This window comes from Lycium barbarum, chromosome 3 (genome assembly GCF_019175385.1).
Source record: "Lycium barbarum isolate Lr01 chromosome 3, ASM1917538v2, whole genome shotgun sequence".
Lineage (NCBI taxonomy): Eukaryota > Viridiplantae > Streptophyta > Magnoliopsida > Solanales > Solanaceae > Lycium > Lycium barbarum.
The window spans coordinates 63,699,330-63,719,932 of NC_083339.1; the positions used below are offsets into that span (position 1 = coordinate 63,699,330).

Here is a 20,603-nt window from a genome sequence, read left to right on the forward strand (position 1 = left end):
CTACTATAATTCTAACTAAACAAATAACATAACTTAATCCTACTCATACTTACTACTGTAACTCTAACAAAATAAAAAATTATCCTAATCACGCTTACTACTAACACAGAATTAACCACATAGCATAAACAATATAAACAACAACTTAAACAAACAGAAATAGCTAAGGAAAGGGGTTTACCTCTTTTTTGCGCAGCCTTCTATCGATAATGAACTTGGAGACCCTTTTTCCTCCACCCAAGCTCAGAACTTAGCCACAAATAAAAGAAAAAAACAAATATTTAAAACTTAAACTTGATTCAGAAAAATTAAAGGTCTCAAAATTTATTGAGACCCTAGGTATTTTGAGTCTTTTTTGTGTGAATATTGATATTCGGTGTATCCAGAGTGTGAATTGGGGGTTCTATTTATAGAACCCCAAAAAGTTGACAAACCCTAATTCAACCGATGTGGGACTTCATCAATTTTTTTGGAAACTAAACCCTCACTCAGCCATCAAAGGCTGAGATTTAAACATGCAAGTACATCAAAGGCCAGATTTGACCCAAATTGTAATGATCCAATTGATTCTTCATGAAACAATGGAAGACAAGTATTCAAAATTGAGTAAAACAAAAACCATTAAGGATTTTCAGTCATTTGACCGTTGATCCGTCCAAAAAGCAAAGAAAAAGAGAGAGATATACCGTGTTTGGGTTGAATTGCGGCAGAAATAGGTGAGAAATGACAGAGCAATAAATGCTCTTGCCATTCTCGACCCTACAAATACTAAAGAAACCACGCGGGCCCTTCGTTTTTGCCATTTTCGGCATGTGTGATGTCAGAGAGGAGAGAGAAAGGGGAGGCGGCGCTAAGGTTTGAGAGTGAGACCTTTCTCCTCTCCTAAGGGTTTGTTTGGACTGAAAAGAGAGAGGGTATTACCCCCCTTAAGCGGGTCCTTGGGCCGGGTCGCGGTCTTAATAGACCGGGCCCGACTAATTTAAAAGAAATCAAAGGGCAGTCCATATATCCACATGCGTAGACGCGCAATATACATGTATATCCGTGTGTACATGCGTATATATATATATATATATATAAAGGTAATTCGACACTAATTTAATAAATAGCCATAATTAAGAAGGTCAATCAATTTCAACTTCTCAAATGCGATCAAACACAATTAATTGACTGATTAAACAAACTAACCAACATGATCAATTATGTAAATGGGCTCAAATTGCAAATGTAGACATGATCAATTATGTAAATGGGCTCAAATTGCAAATGTAGACTCAATTGACTTTAACCTATGGAATAGGTCATTTCAATTATGGCCAAATTTGACCCAATTGAACAAATTAAAGGCTAATTTGCAATAATGATCTCTATTGACTTGAACTATGCATTTGGTTATTTCAATTAAGGCCAGAATACAATTGATCAAACAAATAAAAAGCAAATCTTTGCGAAAATGACCTTAATTGATTTAAACCATGAAAATTGGCTTTTCAATTAAGGCCAAAATTAACTAACAATTGATTATTTCAATTGTAGCCACCATTAGCCATATAACAAACAATTTTATGGAATCAACCACAACACTCAATTAATTGTGATTAATTCTCATAAATTGTACAAATGCACATTGAATATGCAAAATTAAGAGTTGAGGGTAAAATGATTAATTCATTTAATTAATATGATTTCTTGAATTAAACGAAGTAAAATGCTTGCTAATTGATTTCTGATAATTTTAACAATAAAATAAACAATTTTGTTTAAACTATTCCCTTGGTTAAATTTATCAAATGCCTCTTAATTGTTGCAAGAAACATATGTTAATTAATTTCTAAATGATTTCTAGTATTATAGAAATTATTTTGCCAAATGAAATGGCAAAATATTATCCAGATAATTTTATAAAATCATTTTGATTTACGGAAAAATATATATTTTTCTCTGTTTGACATCCAAGGACTCTGAACAATTAAAATAAATGTGGGAGGTCAAAAATTAGGCGTCAACAATATACATGAATTCCAGTTTACAAACAAATCTAAGAAGGATTAATTGACATCTGGATTGATTTGGTAAAACTTGTTATATTCCTCGACGTCTTCATAATACATGTCCCACTGGCATCTAATATCCACTCCCACAACCCGGGACAGGCTTCTCCAGCAACGGCTGAATGGTAACCTTTGACTTTTCTGTCTCTTCTCTGACACCTTTGTATTTTTCATCATTGACTATAGTGTTCTAGCTTATTATTCCCCGCCACCATCAGACTTTTGTATGTAGTGATGGAAATTTAGAACGACTGAATCAGACTAGACTGACATATGAGATTAGTCGAAAACTCATATCTGTTATAGGAATGATCAAAAACGCAGAGGCGTGTTGGATATTTTCCGGTGGCCGATGGAGAAGATTGGTTCTCAAAGGTGTCGTTCTAGAAAAAATTTTCTTCACCAACTAAATTTAATACCAAAATTGTCCCTGGGTGAGTTAACTGTCTGTTAATTTTTGGGGCACACTACTAAAAAACTACAAAACTTCGACGGACAAAAAATCAACGGAAAACCGACGTTGTATTTCTAATATATTTTTTATTTTTTTAATTAAAAATACGACGGACAACGTCGATTTTTTCACGAAATTTTGAACTTATAATTCGGCCAATTGTTTTTTACAAAAACCAACGTGGCACGTCGGTTTTATTAAAAAAAAAAAAAAAAATCGACGGACGACGTCAGTTTTAATTTTAAAAATATATTAAATAATTTATAATTAATTTTGTCTTTTAAAATATTAATAAATGATACTTTTAAATAAACCGACGGACGACATCAGTTTTCAAAAACAAAATTTATCAAATCGGGTCAACAAAATTAAAAAAAACTGACGGACTGCGTCGATTTGTCCGTTGATTTTTTTAATACAAGAAGACCCACACGGGTTCTTCCTCCCATTCCCCTCTTTCCTAAAATAAACCTACATCCCTCTTTTTTTAAAAAAAAAAAAAAAAAAAACCTAGTTGCGCCACCCACCCCTATCACCTGCGCTATCGAGCTTCATGCCGCCGCCGACCACCACCGCCACATGCGCAGCCTACACCCGCATACCCTAGCCCCGTTTTTAACTTCTAAATTGAGGTTAGTTTCTTTCAAATTAGGGCTTTTAAAATTCTTTCAATTTTAGTTTTATTAATGATAGAGTTAATGATGCTTTTGGCGTACAATCTGGGTTTGAACCTGAGCAAAATTTTGAGCAACCTCATTAATGAAGAAGCAATGCGCTTCTATCAAGAATTAGAAGAGGCTAGTCGTCCACTTTGGGTAGGGAGTCAGCATTCTAAGTTGTCTGTTGCAGTTAGAATGATTAATATTGAATTAGATTAGATTGTTGTTGAAGCTTCTCTGGACTCAATGATTAAGCTTGTAGGGGAACTAGTTACTTCGGAATTCGACATACCTAAGAGTTACTATCAAGCAAAGAGATTGGTTTCCAAATTAGGATTGTCATATGATATAATTCATTGTTGTCCAAACAGTTGTGTGTTGTTCTATAAGCAAGATGCCAATTTAAATGAATGTAAATTATGTGGACATGTGCATTATAGGCGGACATCTAGTGGGAAGATGGTTTCAATTAAGGGGATGCATTATTTACCTATTATACCTAGGTTAAAGAGGTTGTTTGCATCTATGAGTTCTATGTTGTTTGCATCTCTGAGTTCTACTCCTCACATGAGATGGCACAACGAAAATAGAAGGACACCTGGTGTTATGTGTCATCCATCGGATGAAGAAGCGTGGAAACATTTTGATAGAACTTATACTGATTTTGCTAGTGAACCAAGAGCGAACCACGGTGTCGGGGGTTCAAATCCCTCCTGGCCTATAACCGACCCAAAAGGGAAGTACGTTTCCCTCTGGGGGGTAGGAAAATCATGATCGGGATAGCGAACCAAATGCTATGCAACTTGGGTGTGGGTCTTTTGTCGAAATAGAATGACTTTTCTTTTTATCTTTTTATTTATTATTTATCGAACATCCGTTTGAGTTTGTGTGCGGATGGTTTCACACCATACCTTGTTTCGGCTACACCCTATTCTTGTTGGCCTGTATTTCTTACTCCGTTTAATCTACCGCCTGAGATGTGTATGACAAGTCCCTACATATTCCTAAATTGTGTTATCCCTAGTCCCCGTAATCCAAAAGTTTTGATTGATGTCTATCTACAACCTTTGATTGATGAGTTAAAACAATTGTGGGTGAAGGTGTAGTGACATATGATGTATCAACTAAGAGAAATTTCAATATGCGTGCTTCTTGATGTGGACTATTAATGTTTTTCCTGCGTATGAGATGTTGTCTGGTTGGATGACTGCTGCAAAGCTAGCTTGTCCTCATTGCATGGAAAATAGTAAAGCATTCACTTTAAAACATGGCCACAAAATTCATGGTTTAATTGTCATCGTCAGTTCTTGCCTATGGATCACGAATTCCGAAAAATGAAACAAGCATTTAGAAAGAATAAAACTGAAAATGATCCGCCACCTTGAGCATTTTCAGGAGAGGAAATTTGAGGGAGGGTTTGTCACTTGCCTAAGGTCACAGAAGTTGCCCCTTCTAGACTACCTAGTTATGGTGTTGAACCTAATTGGACTAAACAGAGCATATTCTGGGAGTTACCGTATTGGAAGGATAATCTTCTACGGCATAATCTTGATGTGATGCATATTGAAAAAAATTACTTTGATAATTTGTTCAACACTGTTATGGATGTTAAAGGCAAGACAAAAGATAACCAAAAAGCTAGATTGGACTTAAAGGAATATTGTAGGCACCCTAAATTGAATTTGCAAGACTTAGCGAATAATAAAGTGTTCAAGCCCAAGGCTAGTTTTTCATTCACTTTGGAGGAGAAACGAGAGATTTGTCAGTGGGTTAAGAATTTGCGGATGCTAGAGGGGTATGCGTCCAATTTTGACAAGCGTGTTAATATGAATGAAGGAAAATTGATTGGTATAAAAAGTCATGATTGCTATGTTTTCATGGAAACTTTGATTCCTATTGTATATAGTCGCCTACCTGAAAGAATATGGAAACCAATCACAGAGTTAAGTTTGTTCTTCAAGGATTTATGTTCTAACACTTTGACGGTAGAAAACCTTCAAAGAGTGGAACAGAATATGCAAGTCATTACAACTAAGATCGAGAAGATCTTTCCATGTGAGTTTTTTGATGTGATGGAACATCTTCCCATTCATCTTGTACCAGAGGCACGCCTTGGAAGCCCGTTTCAAACTAGTTGGATGTATCCTTTCGAGAGGTAAGGAACCCAAACTTACTAATATATTTTTTTAACTAATTATTGTATAACATGATATTATACATATGCAGGACCATTGACAAATGCAAACAATTGGCTAAGCAGAGATCTAAGTTTGAAGAATCTATTTGCGAAGCGTATCTTGCAAAGGAAACAACGCATTTCTGTTCATATTATTTTGGAGAGCAAGTGTCGTGTATGAGAAATAGGCCCAACCGTAATGATGTGGGTGGGGTTGATCCTAACTACCCACCAATGTCCATCTTTAATCAGCCAGGACGAGGTTTTAAAAAGCCTCCAAAACGAACCATGAGTAATAAGGAGAGGCAATCAGTTGTGACAAATGTCTTGCTCAATTGCCTTAAAATTCAAGTATATATTTGGTGAGTGTCGAATTATTTTACTGAATTACATGGGTAACTGATAAGGGTGAAACTAATGAATCTTGCATATGTCGAATAGTTACTTCATAGAACTTGAGGGCGATGAAGCCATATATTCGAAGTTTTCCCATTGGCTGTATGATTTTGTAAGTGTGGAAGTTCATTGCATAATTTCAATTAAATGTAGGCTATATATAATTTATTGATTTTTAATTTTCTTCCTTATTATATAGGTTTATCATACAGGAGAACATACCCAATATGTGAAAGATATAGCTCTCGGACCAGGCAGTGAAGTTAAGACAATGAAAAAGTACATTGTGAATGGTTACAAGTTTCAAACCGAAGAAGTTTCTCAATATAAGAAGACGAATAACAGTAGTGTGCATTAAAGGCGATGTTGATGGTAGCGGTGTAACTATTGATTATTACTGTGCTGCAGGAGATCATACAACTTAAGTATTTATGTTACCCTAAGAAGGAGATAACATTATTTCGGTGCAAGTGGTTTGACCCAAACCAAAGAGGTACAAGGGTGAATCGTCAGCATAACATAATTGAAGTCAAACACAAAAGACAATGCAATCGCTATTATCCCTTTATAATTGCAAAAATGCTAAGCAAGTGTATTATGCTCCATATCCTTTGCGTAGAGATAAGGCTGATTGGTGGGTGGTTATAACGACTAAGCCTGTAGGGAGGATTGAGGTCGATAATGCGTTGGCATATCAAAACGATGTACCAATTTTTCATCAAATGGTGGACACAGAGTTAGAAAATAGTCTGGAACATCGTCAACACATATTAGAAGAAGTTGAATGAAGATGATGTAACTATCATAGAAAATGTTGAGGAAGAATCGACCGATGGACATGAAACAAGCGATGGGGAAGAATCATCTGATGAAAATGAAACAAGCGAGGATGAGTGGGAGGATAACTGGTTGCATGTTAGTTTATTCTATACTTGGTGATGAAACAATTCTATACTTGTTAAATTTTTATTCTAACGTAATTAACTTTTTGTACTTGGTAATTATATTAGTTCATTTATACTAACATAAATTTGTATGCATATGTCATCATGTGGTAGTGATCAAGGTAGAGGTAGAGGTAGAGGTCGAGGTACTAGTAAGAAAAAAGATAAGAGACCTATAGATCCTTCAGCTACTAGTAGCCACTCCATTCCCTCCACTCCACACATGCACTCTACTCCGCCTCCTTTTTTTATGCCTGGTTCTGCTATGCAGCCCCAGTCTGGTCAATGGTTCTTCCAAGTGGCATCACCTCAGCCGCCCTCATTTACCCATCCTACTTTTATACCTACACCTATATATTCCATGGGGCAGATCTCCTAACACATCGGCCACTTTGTATCATTCTTCTTCTCCACGTGGTATACCTCCCAGTATATCTAATTCGAGCCTTAGAGATAGCAACTCTGAGCTTGAGTCACATCCATCCACACCAGCTCTGAGCTAGGCTTAGACCCATCCTCCAGCACCTACTGTTACACCTCTCATTTTCGTCGTAGGAGAACCTATGGTTTCCTCGTCGAGTATGCCTATGGAATAGAGACCCGAGCCCGAGTTTGGAGGTAGAAAGTGTCTTACCCCGTGTATAAAGGTACCAGTAGGTGTTCCTGGCAATTTACAGGATTAGAAGTTGAACAAATTGAATCGACACGGTCTGAACTGAACCAGAGAAGTCTGCTGACACCAATCATCGTCGACAGGGCCATCGACATATCGACGGGCCGTCGTTAATGCGGCATCGATGGACTTCTGCAGCCCTAAATCTGCAGGCGCAGGTCGACGGAGCACGTCGACGGACCGTCGACACGTTGACGGGTCGTCGAACCGCACCGCTATAACCTTTTAACTCCCAAGTATAAATTTATGATCCACAACTTCATTGCTCATTTTTCCTCCATTCCAAATCAGAAAAACCCTAGTATTTTCTCTCCCAACATTTTCCATCATTATTAGTGGAGATTTGGTAAGATCTGAGCCCCGTGAACCCGTGCTTGTCAAGAAGAAGGTTGTTTCTAAGGTTTCTTCAAGTTGGAAAGCTTAGGAAGTTGTACTTGAAGTTGATCCTTGGAAGCTTAGGCCCCTCAAGGTATGCAAATGATTCCTACCCTTTTATTTAAGTTATTTATCAAGGATTTGAGTGGTTTTAAGTGAAGAGAGGGTATTTGTGGAAGTGGTAAGTTGATAAAGGTTAAGATAGTGGTTTGGCGCTATTTTAAGAGATGATTGGGAATAGATTTGAGTATATTTTTATATATAAGTGTTGTTATTGTTGTTATGGTTTATGTTGGATTGAATGGGAAGTTGAAGGATTGTTAAGCTTATAAGGGAACTGTTGCCTATAATTTGTTAAGCTCTATTCGTATTTAAAATGATTAGTAAGCGAGGTAAATAATCTAATTAAGGCCTACGTTATCTTGATTGTAGACTTACGAGCTCGAGGATTAGAAGTTGGACGATTGGATTTAGTTCGAGGTATGTTAAGGCTATCTTTTCTTTCCTTAGGCATGATCCTATGATATGAGCCAACAAGCTTCCATATTACTCTACTCTTAGAAGCATTAGGAGTACTTCAGTCTTTGATGTTCATGTACCTCGTTTATGATAATTCCTTCTGTTCATGGGTCCAGTTTTATGTATCCAGTTCTATGTATACAGTTTATTCATGCATTACATTCAGTATATATCCATGTACATTAACCCGTGACAAGAAGGCGTTATATATGCGAATATTAGATATATGTGGGGTATGAGAAGATAGATAGGAGTTATACACGCATTACCACCTGGTCAGCTGGTGCACCATGATGATGATATAGGGATCGGGCTGCACGTACCGCAGCAATGTATATGATGATGGTCGCAGAGAGGCCGATATGATATGATGGGATGCCATAGAGGCTTGACGGGCATGATACACGCACATATATCAGGCATTATACACACACATATATGTAGATGTATGACCTCCATTGATAGGCATGAGCATGCATATTATGCGCCCACAATGGCATTATCAGTTATATAGATTCATGCAGATACATACAGATACTAGTTCATACAAGTACATGCAGATAGCCATTTCAGCTTATGAGTTCAAATTTTATTCATGATTCTTACATATACATGTTGCTCTTATGCCTTTCATACTCATTACATTATCCGTACTGACTCCCCGTTGCTCGGAGAGCTGCGTTCATGCCCGCAGGTACAGGTAGACGGGCAGGTGGTCCAGCTTAGTAGGACTTTTATCCAACAGCGATCAGTGCACTCCATTTGATCCGGGGTTGCAGTCTATTTTGGTAGGACATTCTTTTGAGATGTATATAGATAGGTATGACGGGGCCCTGTCCTGTCCTTCTACAGCTTTTATTCCAGTAGAGGTCTGTAGACGGTTGTATGTATTACTTAGATGATGTAGCCTTATCGGCTACTATTCTTTTGTGCACAGTATATGTAGCAGCCTAGCTGTCTTGCACTGTTCTTCAGCATGTTTATGTATATGCAAGTTGTACAGAGTTCTCTATGTCACCTATTTATGAGATCAGTTTAAGTCACTTGTGGGCCTTAATGTTCAGTAAGATTCAGATATGAGTATAGGGGTGTTTGGTCGCTAGAGGTCAGACACTCGTCACGACTCATCGGTTTGGGTCGTGACACCTGCACAGGCACCATGATATCATGGTCTACAGTCGGGAGATACAGATTTGATGGGTCGGGTTTTATCGTGCCTGAGGGAGCTGGGTAAGATTGTCTTTTATGAAGTTTTCTTAAAGTTTTTTTCATCTTAATCTTATATGCTTTGAATTTTTTAGCTGCAGGTACTATCCAGATCACGAAACTACAAAAGCCATACTGGATGTTGTTCGGAGGCTTTATGGCGATCAACTTTATACTACATGGGGTCAAATTCCATAAGATACTCGACAGGCTATGTTTAGAGAGTTTAACGTATGCATCTTATTATACATTTCATAACTTGAATTTACTTTTATATATATCATTTGACATTAGCCTTTTAATTTGCAGATGTTGTGTACATGGGATCCAATACACAATGATAGGGTTGCTGCGAATTTTTAGAAGAAGGGGAGTTCAAGGTTGTCTGATTGGTTTTCCAGGGCTAAAAAGTATATGAGGAAGCCCCAATGGCTAACCGACGGACAGTGGGAGCAACTTAAGGCATATTGGCGAACTTCTGAGTTTTATCGCTAAGTCTGAGCAGGAAAGGCTGCCCGTGCGTCCCAGAAAGGTGGCTCTTTGCACACTGCGGATGCAAGAAGTCAAGGGCACGTGGCTAGGAAAATGGTAAGTAGTTTTATACTTTTAAAGTTACCTACGATCAATATGTCATTATTGAGTTATTAATTCTATCTTTAACTTTTTTGTTTTTGTAGAAAAAGGCTACAGGACAGATGTCAACTCAGGATCAGCTATTCCTAAAGACCCACACAAAAAAGAAGCAAGAGTCGGATCCGATCGAATGGGTTGAGAACAGGGATCATGATTCTTATGTAAGTGATAATTTTATTATTAAAGTAATTATATATAAGTTTAATTATGATATATTCGTTATATGCTAAGTTTCGTTTTTAAATATACAGACGCAATTTATGCAAGAAGTGGACCAGTACAGCCAAATTCATGGGGATGCATTTTGTTCATGGAGCATACAGCCCAGGGCCACATATTTGTCAACCTGACCACCCGAGCCATCCTCTACCAGAATTAGCGGTAGAATTTTGGTGTAGAGCAGTTGGGGGAGTACAAAAGGGTAGAGCGTACGGTCTAGGCCCAAGGAACAACTTAAGTCGCCTTCGGTCAGGATTGCGAGGTGAAAGGTCTTCTCGACAAGCTGAGGGACTTGATGGTGTTCAGATCGCAGCTATGGCACAACAAATCGAAGAACTTAATCGGAAATTAGCGGAGACCGAGGCAAAAACAGTTGAGGAACGTAAGTTGATAAAAGTGAACCTTGAATCGCTCAAGGCATAAGTTAAAAGCCACATTTCATGTGGACCATTTGGTGTGCCCCCTTCCCCCACCCCCCACCCCCCACCCCAACCTAGAAGATGATGATGACGGTGATTTCGTAGCCTAGACACCGGATGGAGAGTTGTAGTAGTTTGGATTTCATAATGGACTTATGTTTTATGCTTTATGGACTTATGTTAAAACTATGTTTGACTAGTTAATGGTACTTTTGGTTGGACATTTGAATATTTTGAACTTCGAAGGTTTATTTAGATCGTATTTGATGTGTTTAGATAGTGTTTGATGTGTTTGATTGTTACTTAGGGTGATTTTATGTGTTGTAGCTCTTTTAGAATTGATTTGGAGCATTTTAGTGTTGGTTTTGAGCAGATTCCTGTGCAGGTGTGGCTGCAGAAAATGTAGCAATTGCATGCAGGTATTTTTCTAGAAAACCGACGCAATCCGTCGGTTTTTTTATTTTAAAACATATAAATTAAATAAAAACCGACGCACTTATAAAATTTATAATATTTCTTTTTAAATTAAAAAAAATTAAAAAAATCGAGACGTAGTCTGTCGATTTTTTTTAATATTTTTTATTATTCGATAAAAAACTGACGGACCACGTAAGCGACGCAGTCTGTCGGTTTCCAGAACGAGATGCTATGAAAACCGACGGACCTTGTTTGGGTCGCTTTGCCATAGGTTTCAATGAAAAAGGGCGTCGATTTTTTGATAGGTTTTTAGTAGTGGCATCTGTTAGATGAAGGATGAAAATCACTCACATAATATAATTGAAGGTTAATAGTGGTATGTCGGATAACACAAGGACTAAAACCAGAATATAGCATTAACACAAGGACTAAAAGTGTTATTTGCCCTAAAAAAACTAGAAAAGTAAACTTTAAATAAAAATATATATGACGATCTTTCTATTTAAAAATTAAAAAAAATTAGGGCCTCTCTATGAAGTTTGGCTTTAGACCGCCAATCTTGTTGAGACGGCCCTATTCCTAACCAACAACCAAACGATCCCTAATTAATGTATTAAATTGTACCAGGATTAGCTATGCATGGTTCAAAAGACAAACCAAACTTTAAATAAAGACAATACCAATCTTGCAACATGATTATTTAACTCAATCTATCATAACTCAATCTATCAAACCAAACGAGCTCCACGAACTATTTTTTTTACAACTTATATGGTAGTATATCTTAAGGACCAAAATAATCCAACTCCATACGTCAAGGACTACTTTGGTCATTTACTCTAAATATTTACCTGGCATAAGGCAAACGGCTATGAATTTTCTTGTTGATAAAAAAAAAAATGTCAGGTTTCTAGGCTAAAATTATCCTTAGAATACTTAACATGGACAAAAGTCAATTACCAAACTTGAGGATCAAGACTAGCAGAATAAACTCTACAGGATGAAGCAGCAATTCCAGTTTGATAGTTCAGAGGTTTATAGCAGCTCAGACAAGACTCAATCAGGAGATTTATACAGCAGTTTATTGTTCTTGTTACCTATTTTTAGAGATTTCATACTTAATACATTCTGTAATAGTTTAGATGTTTTTTACTTGTTGAACTATGCTGATTATTAATAGTCATTAGGCAACCAGCTTAATGATGAAATTTACTAAAAATAAAACTATTCATAGAAAGCTGCTACTCCTGCTTACATGTGTATTACTTCTCTTATTTTCTTATACTATTACTTTTTGGTTTTGACGTTAACCAGATGGGGCTTTGTTCATGCATTTGTAGACATCGAAATTTTGTGGACTCTACAAGACGAGTTCAATCTCTATTAGGGTTTTTGGAGGCTATTCTACCCTAAATCCTAGCCCACGCCTATATAAAGGGACACATTTGAAAAGGCATCTCGAAAATCCCATAAATTCCTGGGATATTCACAAAGAGATCGAGACATCAAATACTGCATTTATCAAACTGCGAGATGTTCTTGGAGATCAAATACATCACAAGGAGATCAACCTACATTCCAGAAATACATGGATTTGTACCCGCACTGTTTATCACTAAAATATTCCTGTTTCTTTATATTTTGTTTGTGGTTGCAGTTTAATTTTCGCATATCATAATTTGTTACAAACAAATTGGCTCACCCAGTGGGACCAAGTCTGCCCTTCATCTCTTCTCTCACAAATCAAATCCGCAGTGAAAGATGGAAGCTCCATTTTAATGGATACTTCAAGTCTCGTCTTCGAATTTCTGCAAGACTACACCCCCGACAAACCTTGAAGTAGGGGGCATTTGTAGACATCAAAATTTTGTAGGACTCTAGAAGACGAATCCAATCTCTGTTAGAGTTCTTGAAGGCTACTCTACCCTAAACCCTAACCCACGCCTATATAAAGGGACACATATTCTCTCGAAAAGGCATCTCGAAAATCCCACAAATCCCTAGGATATTCACAAAGAGATCGAAGCATCAAATACTGTGCTAGACGCTCTTGGAGATCAAATACATCACAAGGAGATCAACCTACATTCGAGAAATATGCTACTAATAGCCCTCGAATTATGGAGAAATATTAGAAGAGTTTCAAGGGATAAACAGATTTGTACCTGCATTTTTTATCAATAAAATATTCCTGTTTCTTCATAATTTGTTTGTGGTTGCAGTTTACTTTCCGCATATCAAAATTTGTTACAAACAAATTGGCACGCCCAGTGGGACCAAGTCTGCCCTTCATCTCTTCTCTCACAAATCAAATCCGCAGTGAAAGATGGAAGCTCCATTTTAATGGATATTTCAAGTCTCGTCTTCGAGTTTCGGCAAGACTATACCCCGATAAACCTTGAATTAAGGGGCATTTGTAGACATCGAAATTTTGTGGGACTCTACAAGACGAGTCCAATCTCTGTTAGGGTTCTTGAAGGCTACTTTACCCTAAACTCTAGCCCACGCCTATATAAAGGGACATATTCGCTTGAAAAGGCATCTCGAAAATCCCAGAAACCCCTGGGATATTCATAGGGATCGAGGCATCAAATATTGTGCCAGACGTTCTTGGAGATCAAATATATCACAAGGAGATCAACCTACGTTCAAGAAATACGCTACTAACAGCCCTCGAATTATGGAGAAATATTAAGAGAGAAGAATCAAGGGAATAAACAGATTTGTACCCGCACTGTTTATCAATAAAATATTCCTATTTCTTTATATTTTGTTTGTGGTTGCAGTTTACTTTCCGCTTATCAAAATTTGTTACACACAGTATTGTTTCAACACTTCATTTTGATTGTTGTAAACTGTGATCATATTGGTGAGATTTTATGATTCAAATATACGTCATTTTGGCTTTAGCTCAAATACACCCCAAAAAAAAAAAAAAAAGAGATACCAAAGATGAAATTTCTTGGGTAGCTTACTCAACACTAAAACATGTTTAACTGAGCACCGCTTTCTATATCAAAATTAGGAAGCAGATCTAGGGAGATAGTATAGTAAAATAACTTCCAGCTACGTGCTATGTTATTTTCCAAATGAAAGGAAGCTCTTGAAACGCTAAAAATCTCTACACGTTTCAAAATTTTAGTTTTTTGCTAGAGATCATGGATACACATATAGGACATGGCATGAACAAAATAGAATTTTGTGTGTTCGGAAAATAAGTTGTTGCCTGTTCAAAGTGCACAGTGGAAAATGGTTTAATCGCTTCATCTTGCATTTCTTGTGATAAATAGTAAAGCTTTGAGTTTGAACTAACAATAAACCCTCTAAATACTTACATGACAGTATTTTTTGTCCTATTGCGCAATTTCAACATCGTCCCACGATATTTCAAAATCTGTCATAACTCGTGTTTAGAGACTAGAGTTACCCTCAGCTTCGCAGATGTATAAGCATTTATATAAGAGAGCAGTTTTTTTTTTTTCGATTTAACCATGCGTTATATGGAGAGGCGGATTCAGGTGTTAACTTGATGAGTTAAACCTTTATATATTTAACACTAAATTGATTGTTATTTTTTGGAATGTACTTGTTAAACTTTTGAACATTTGGGAAAGATTAGAGAACAGCTTTAGTGCTAAAGCGTATACGAATCTGCTGGAGCACTAGCAAGAAAACCTCAGAGCAAGGCAATGAATCTGATGCAATGCTAAAAACTCAAGCTATGACAATCTTTCTTCGTCTTGTAAAATCTTCTCCTCTCATTACTTTCTCTATATATATCATTTATAAAGTGGACGCTCAGAAAATTCAGATACTATGACGACAAAAATTTGACACCAAATATCATTTGAAGACAGCGATGGAACATACGAGACAACGTTCAAGGACGATTGATTGTCTGAATGTGTTTCAAGGAAGTGTGAAGGCTCAACTGGCTGAAAGCAAGAAACATACAGAGTCCATTAAAGGAGAAATCATTATTCAACATAACCCTGCAAAATCAGGCCTTGGAAAAGCTATCCGTATTCAACTATATAGTCTCTCTACAATTGACCCAAGTAATCTAACTTGATAATAGACACTAAAATTACTAGTTTTTCTTTCACGAATACATCTCTCTGAAATTGATCCAAGAGAGGCCAACTTGATATATACACACTATGACAACTAGTTTTTCTTTCACTTACAATAGACTTGCTTTTTTTCCTTCCATTTGGATAGGTACGGGGAAAGGAAAGTTGAGTCAAGAAGTGCACCCGAATCATGGGAAACGTATCCACAACAAGCTTAATGGTAAAAGATGTTTCAAGTATGAATTGACATTCGATGTTGACCGAGATTTTGCATTACCGGGAGATTTTGTCATCTGGAACCAGCACAAAGACAAGTTTTTTCTTCAATCACTGTCTCTCCAAGTTACATTCAGACAAATGGTTCACTTTGAATGCAATTCTTGGATATATCCCAATCATTTAATGCAAAAAGCAAGAATTTTCTTCTCAAACACTGTGAGTAAAGCATTTCTCCTAACATGTATCTTTCAACAACAGCTATTTAGTGTTATCTTCCAAGCCAAACACCAAATGGTCTGCTGCAACTGAGGAAACAAGAAGTTGATACATTGAAAGGAGATGGAACTGCAGGGAGAATTAGAGAATGGCATCGGGTTTATGACTATGATTTCTATAATAATCTCAGTGATCCTCAGCAAGGGGAAAGACCTGTTTTAGGAGGTTCAGTTCCTTATCCATATCCAAGCAGGAAAAACTGGCGAACCACATATTCACTCAGTCTCAGGCAAGAAATTTCTCTACCTTCTAGTATAACTTTCTGGTCACAGAAATCATACGGACAGTGATATTCTTGTGCTTAAACTATAACTCTTCAAACAGAAAATGTGAAGGACATGTTCAAGATAGACAGCTGCATCCCTCCGGATGAAAGATTTAGCCCCGAGAAACTAACAGAGTTTGCGAAGAACGTCATCCAGGCAACTTTGCACTTTGTCGTTTCTCAGGGAGGATCAGTGTCAAGAGAAGAAACTAATCAATTCAAGTCATTCGACGAGATCAAACAGCTATTTTCGGGGAAGAAAAGCCAAGAGATGGAAAAATGGATGATAAAGAAACTGGAAGCTAGTGTACCCAAAGAGATTTTCAAGGAGATTAAACAAGGAATCAAAGATTATACTACAAAGTTCCCAATGCCTCAGTTATTTGCAGGTGATGCTGGTTTTATGAATAGAAGGTTATTGAATCTTCCTTCTCCAAACAAGTTTTGTTTCATGTCTGAATTATTATGCACAGGGAACGAACTGGCATGGAAGGATGATGAGGAGTTTGGACGCCAGATGCTTGCAGGAACTAATGCAACTGTAATTCAGAGTTTGCAGGTATGCTTAACGTGCTTTTACTTCTTAAAAAGAGTTATGATAAGCGTAACCAGAAGCTCCATAATTTTCTTATAAGGGAATGCAAAAATAGATCCAATACTAACGATCTGTGCTTTCTCGTGATGATAGTGAATGCATTTTATGAGAAGGGAAATACATTAAGACCTCCCTAAACTTGTCCCATATTCAATTATTAAACTTTGCAGGGTCCTATGCCCCACCCCCCAATAACTTTATTTCCATTTGACATCTCCACCGCATTAGTAATTCGTTTCTCAGCTTGAGCATCCATTGTTATGTCTTTTCAATGCTAGCAGACCGTCGAGAATCATAGAAAATAATCTCCTTTCCTGATAACGGCAAAAATTTCCAGCAGGCAGATTTATGAAGCGATGTTTGATTTGGAAGACCCTTGAATTCACAGCAATGATGGTGTCAGCTGCGAAGGAGGAGACTTGATTTTAATGGTTTGGGTATTTATTCAAATAACATACCCAATGTAATCCCACGAGTGATGTCTGGGTATTTATTCAAATGAATATAGAAAATGAATACACACACGATGTTCACCGTGTCATTTTTAATAACTGGGCCTGAGATACGGTGGACATCAGTTTAGAATGAGGGCATTTTTAATAACTTCGCTAACAGTAGGCGTGTTGTTCACAAAGTATAATAGAGGTTACATGTAAACTATTTTTGAAAGTAGAGGTGTAAATATATCCCTTTTCCCATAAATAAATAACTTGATTATAGTGAAATAAATAGAGATATGGCCTAGTGGTCAATGAAGTAGGTTGGGAACCATGAGGTCTCAAGTACAAAGGCAAACAAACTAAGTGATTTCATCTCATCTGTCCAAGCCTTGATGGATAGAATTATCCGGTACCTGTGCTGGTGGGAGGTAGCATGTACATCATGAAATTAGTCGAGGTGTGTACAAGTTGCACGGTCCCGGGCACCACGTTGACAAGTTGTACAGTAACAATGTGTTGTAAGTTTCATATCGTGTTTGATGCTATAGTTTTGACATCACAGGCTTTTCCACCAAGAAGCAAGAATGGAATACGGAGTTCAATAAGACGATCACACATAGAACATAACCTTGGTGGCCTCACTCTTCAAGAAGTAAGTACTTTTAGACCAATTACAGAGTCATTGTTAAGTAACATCAATACTTAGCATAGAAGATACCCACAACAAAACCTCCAAAGACCGAAGGTACTAATCATGAATGGTGAGGAAAGAGCTTCAACAAACATTCAAAATTTCCTAAAAAGTTCAGTTCAATTTGCAGGCAATGAACCAGTGGAGGATTTTCATCTTGGACCACCACAACTATCTCATGCCATTTTTAGAGAAAATAAACAAAAATGGTGCATGTGCCTATGCGTCTAGAACTCTACTATTCTTAAAGGACGATACCACGCTAAAGCCACTTGCAATAGAACTAAGTTTACCAGAGGTTTCACCTAGCACTGAGATTCACAGGGTATTTCGTCCTGAGAACAATGGATCAGAGGCAGCCTTATGGCAGCTTGCTAAAGCTCATGTGGCAGTAAATGATTCTGGTTATCATCAGCTAATCAGCCATTGGTAAAATTACTAAAATCATGTAGCAATTGCAGTGTTATTAAATTTCCAAATTTGACCATACTTCCATTATTCATGGGTATTATGAAATTGTAGGCTAAAAACTCATGCAGTTGTAGAGCCATTCATTATTGCCACCAGAAGGCAGTTGAGTGTTATGCACCCGATTCACCGGTTATTAGATCCTCACTTCAAGGACACTATGCATATTAATGCATTGGCTCGAAGTATGGTCTTAAAAGCTGGAGGAATCATCGAGAAGACCCTTTATTCTGGTGAAGTCTCTATGGAGCTATCTTCTTCACTCTATAAGGAATGGAGATTTGATGAACAAAGCCTCCCTGGTGATTTACTGAAAAGGTATGCAAGCAGGAGATATGAACTTGGTGACCTAACAAGTGTTTGGCATACAGGATATGTTTCTTCTTGAAATTATTTTTCAATGTTTGGTTATCTCAAATAGTTGAAAATGCTTTCTACAAGAAAAATATTTTCCATTAAACGAAAGGAAACTACTTCCGCCAGTTATTGGTGAAAATCATCGTCTCTTAGTGATATTCCAACTCTTATGGAAGTCATCATCTTTTAGAGATATCCCAATTCTTACTCCAAATCCTTGTTTGAGACCAACAATTAGACATTATTATTAAATTTTCATACTCAAAAGTATCACTCACCATCTTCCTACGCTATCTTCCACCTTGTATATTAGTACCATATTTCACCTAATTCTATATTAGAAAATACATGGAAAATGATCCAAAATGATTTCCCAAAGTAAAACATGAAGAAATTTTCCTGCTCTTTTTTGGATAAAGTAAATCATTGAAAACATTTCCCTCCATCACCCCTAAATCTGCTGATGTACATTATAGCTACCACTACTACAATTACTACTACAAATTAACATATTAACCAAACTTGCAGAGGTATGGCTTTCCGCAACCCAGATTGCCTGGCTGGCGTTCAGCTTCTCTTTGAAGATTATCCGTATGGTACAGATGGACTAGAAATTTGGGTAGCAACCAAGAGATGGGTAACTGACTTTTGTCTACATTTTTACAAGGATGATAATTCCCTGAGATCTGACCATGAGATCCAAGAATGGTGGTTGGAGATTACGAAAATTGGCCATGGAGACAAGTGTAACGAAACATGGTGGAACCCGATGACTACTCTCTCTGACCTAGTAGAGGCTCTCACAACCCTTATATGGATTTCCTCAGGTCTTCATGCTTCAGTTAACTTTGGACAATATGAATACGTGGGTCATCCACTCAATCGCCAACCAAATGTCGGAGTTTCATCCCGATGGAAGAGACAAGGGAATTCGCGGAGTTTCTCCATGACCCAGACAAGTTCTTTCTCAAAATGTTACCCAACAAGTCTGAAATTACCCTATATATGGCGCCTATATCTGATGAAGTATACTTGGGTCAACGACAATCTCCATATTGGATAGATGATGTATGGGTAAAGCAAAGATTTGAGCAATTTGCAGAGGAACTGAACGAAGTGGGTAATAGGATAGTGGTAAGAAATGCAGATCCCAAACTTAAAAACAGACGGGGCCCTTCCAATATCCGTTACAAGCTTCTGGACCCTACGGTCTCCAATGTTAAATCATGTCAGGGTATCACAGCAATAGGGATACCTAATAGCATTTCCATGTAAATCACTATTATAAAATACTTGTCAATGTGTATCTTAACAAGCCACTTGTATAAGTGAGTGTAAATTATTTAAAAAAAAAAAAAAGGGACAGACAGAAGAGCCTTAACCATCTCCTAATGCTTAAAGTTCACTCAGAAAGTACTATTTTAACAAATTAAAGCGAAAAAAGAGAAAATCTTAACTCCAAATAAACATTGAGATGAGCTACAACATATCACAACTCAGACTACAACATTTAGAGCATTTTATCCGTAAGAAACACAACCACATGAAGAGCATTTTTCTTTTTCCTTTTATACAGAATAGGGTTACAGGACTGGAGAGCTTAAAAGATGAGTCTTTAGCTAAATCTAGGGGCAAAATTATCTTATCCCAAAAAAGTGTAACCTGCTCAAACCCCCAGGCTTGAGCGGTTGGGCTAAGAATATATTCTTTGATGGGTCAACTTGGGTTTTGCCGATATTGATCCATGTAAAAGCTTGGATCAATTTGAACCAACTGAGCTGCCCAAATTCAGCCCCACAACCCCCCCCCCCCCCCCCAACACACACAAAAACAAAACCCAAATACTCCTAGCTGGAACAAATGAGCCCGAATGCACATATGCTTGAGCTAAAACAGATAGAACTCAAAATGAAGCATTACAACAACAACAACATACCCAATTGAATCCCACAGTGCGGGGTCTGGGGAGGGTTAAATGTACGTAGACCTTACCCCCACCTTGGTAGGGAGGTTGTTTCCGAAAGACCCTCGGCTCAAAAGAAAACAAGGGGAGAGAAGTCAGATACCGACAAGCAAAT

The 20,603-nt window shown here is 37.4% G+C and overlaps 1 pseudogene; it reads left to right on the plus strand.

Moving 5' to 3' along the window:
• Positions 1-14,967: 14,967 nt before the first annotated feature.
• Positions 14,968-20,523, plus strand: LOC132631461 (linoleate 9S-lipoxygenase 5-like; annotated as a pseudogene).
• Positions 20,524-20,603: the final 80 nt, after the last annotated feature.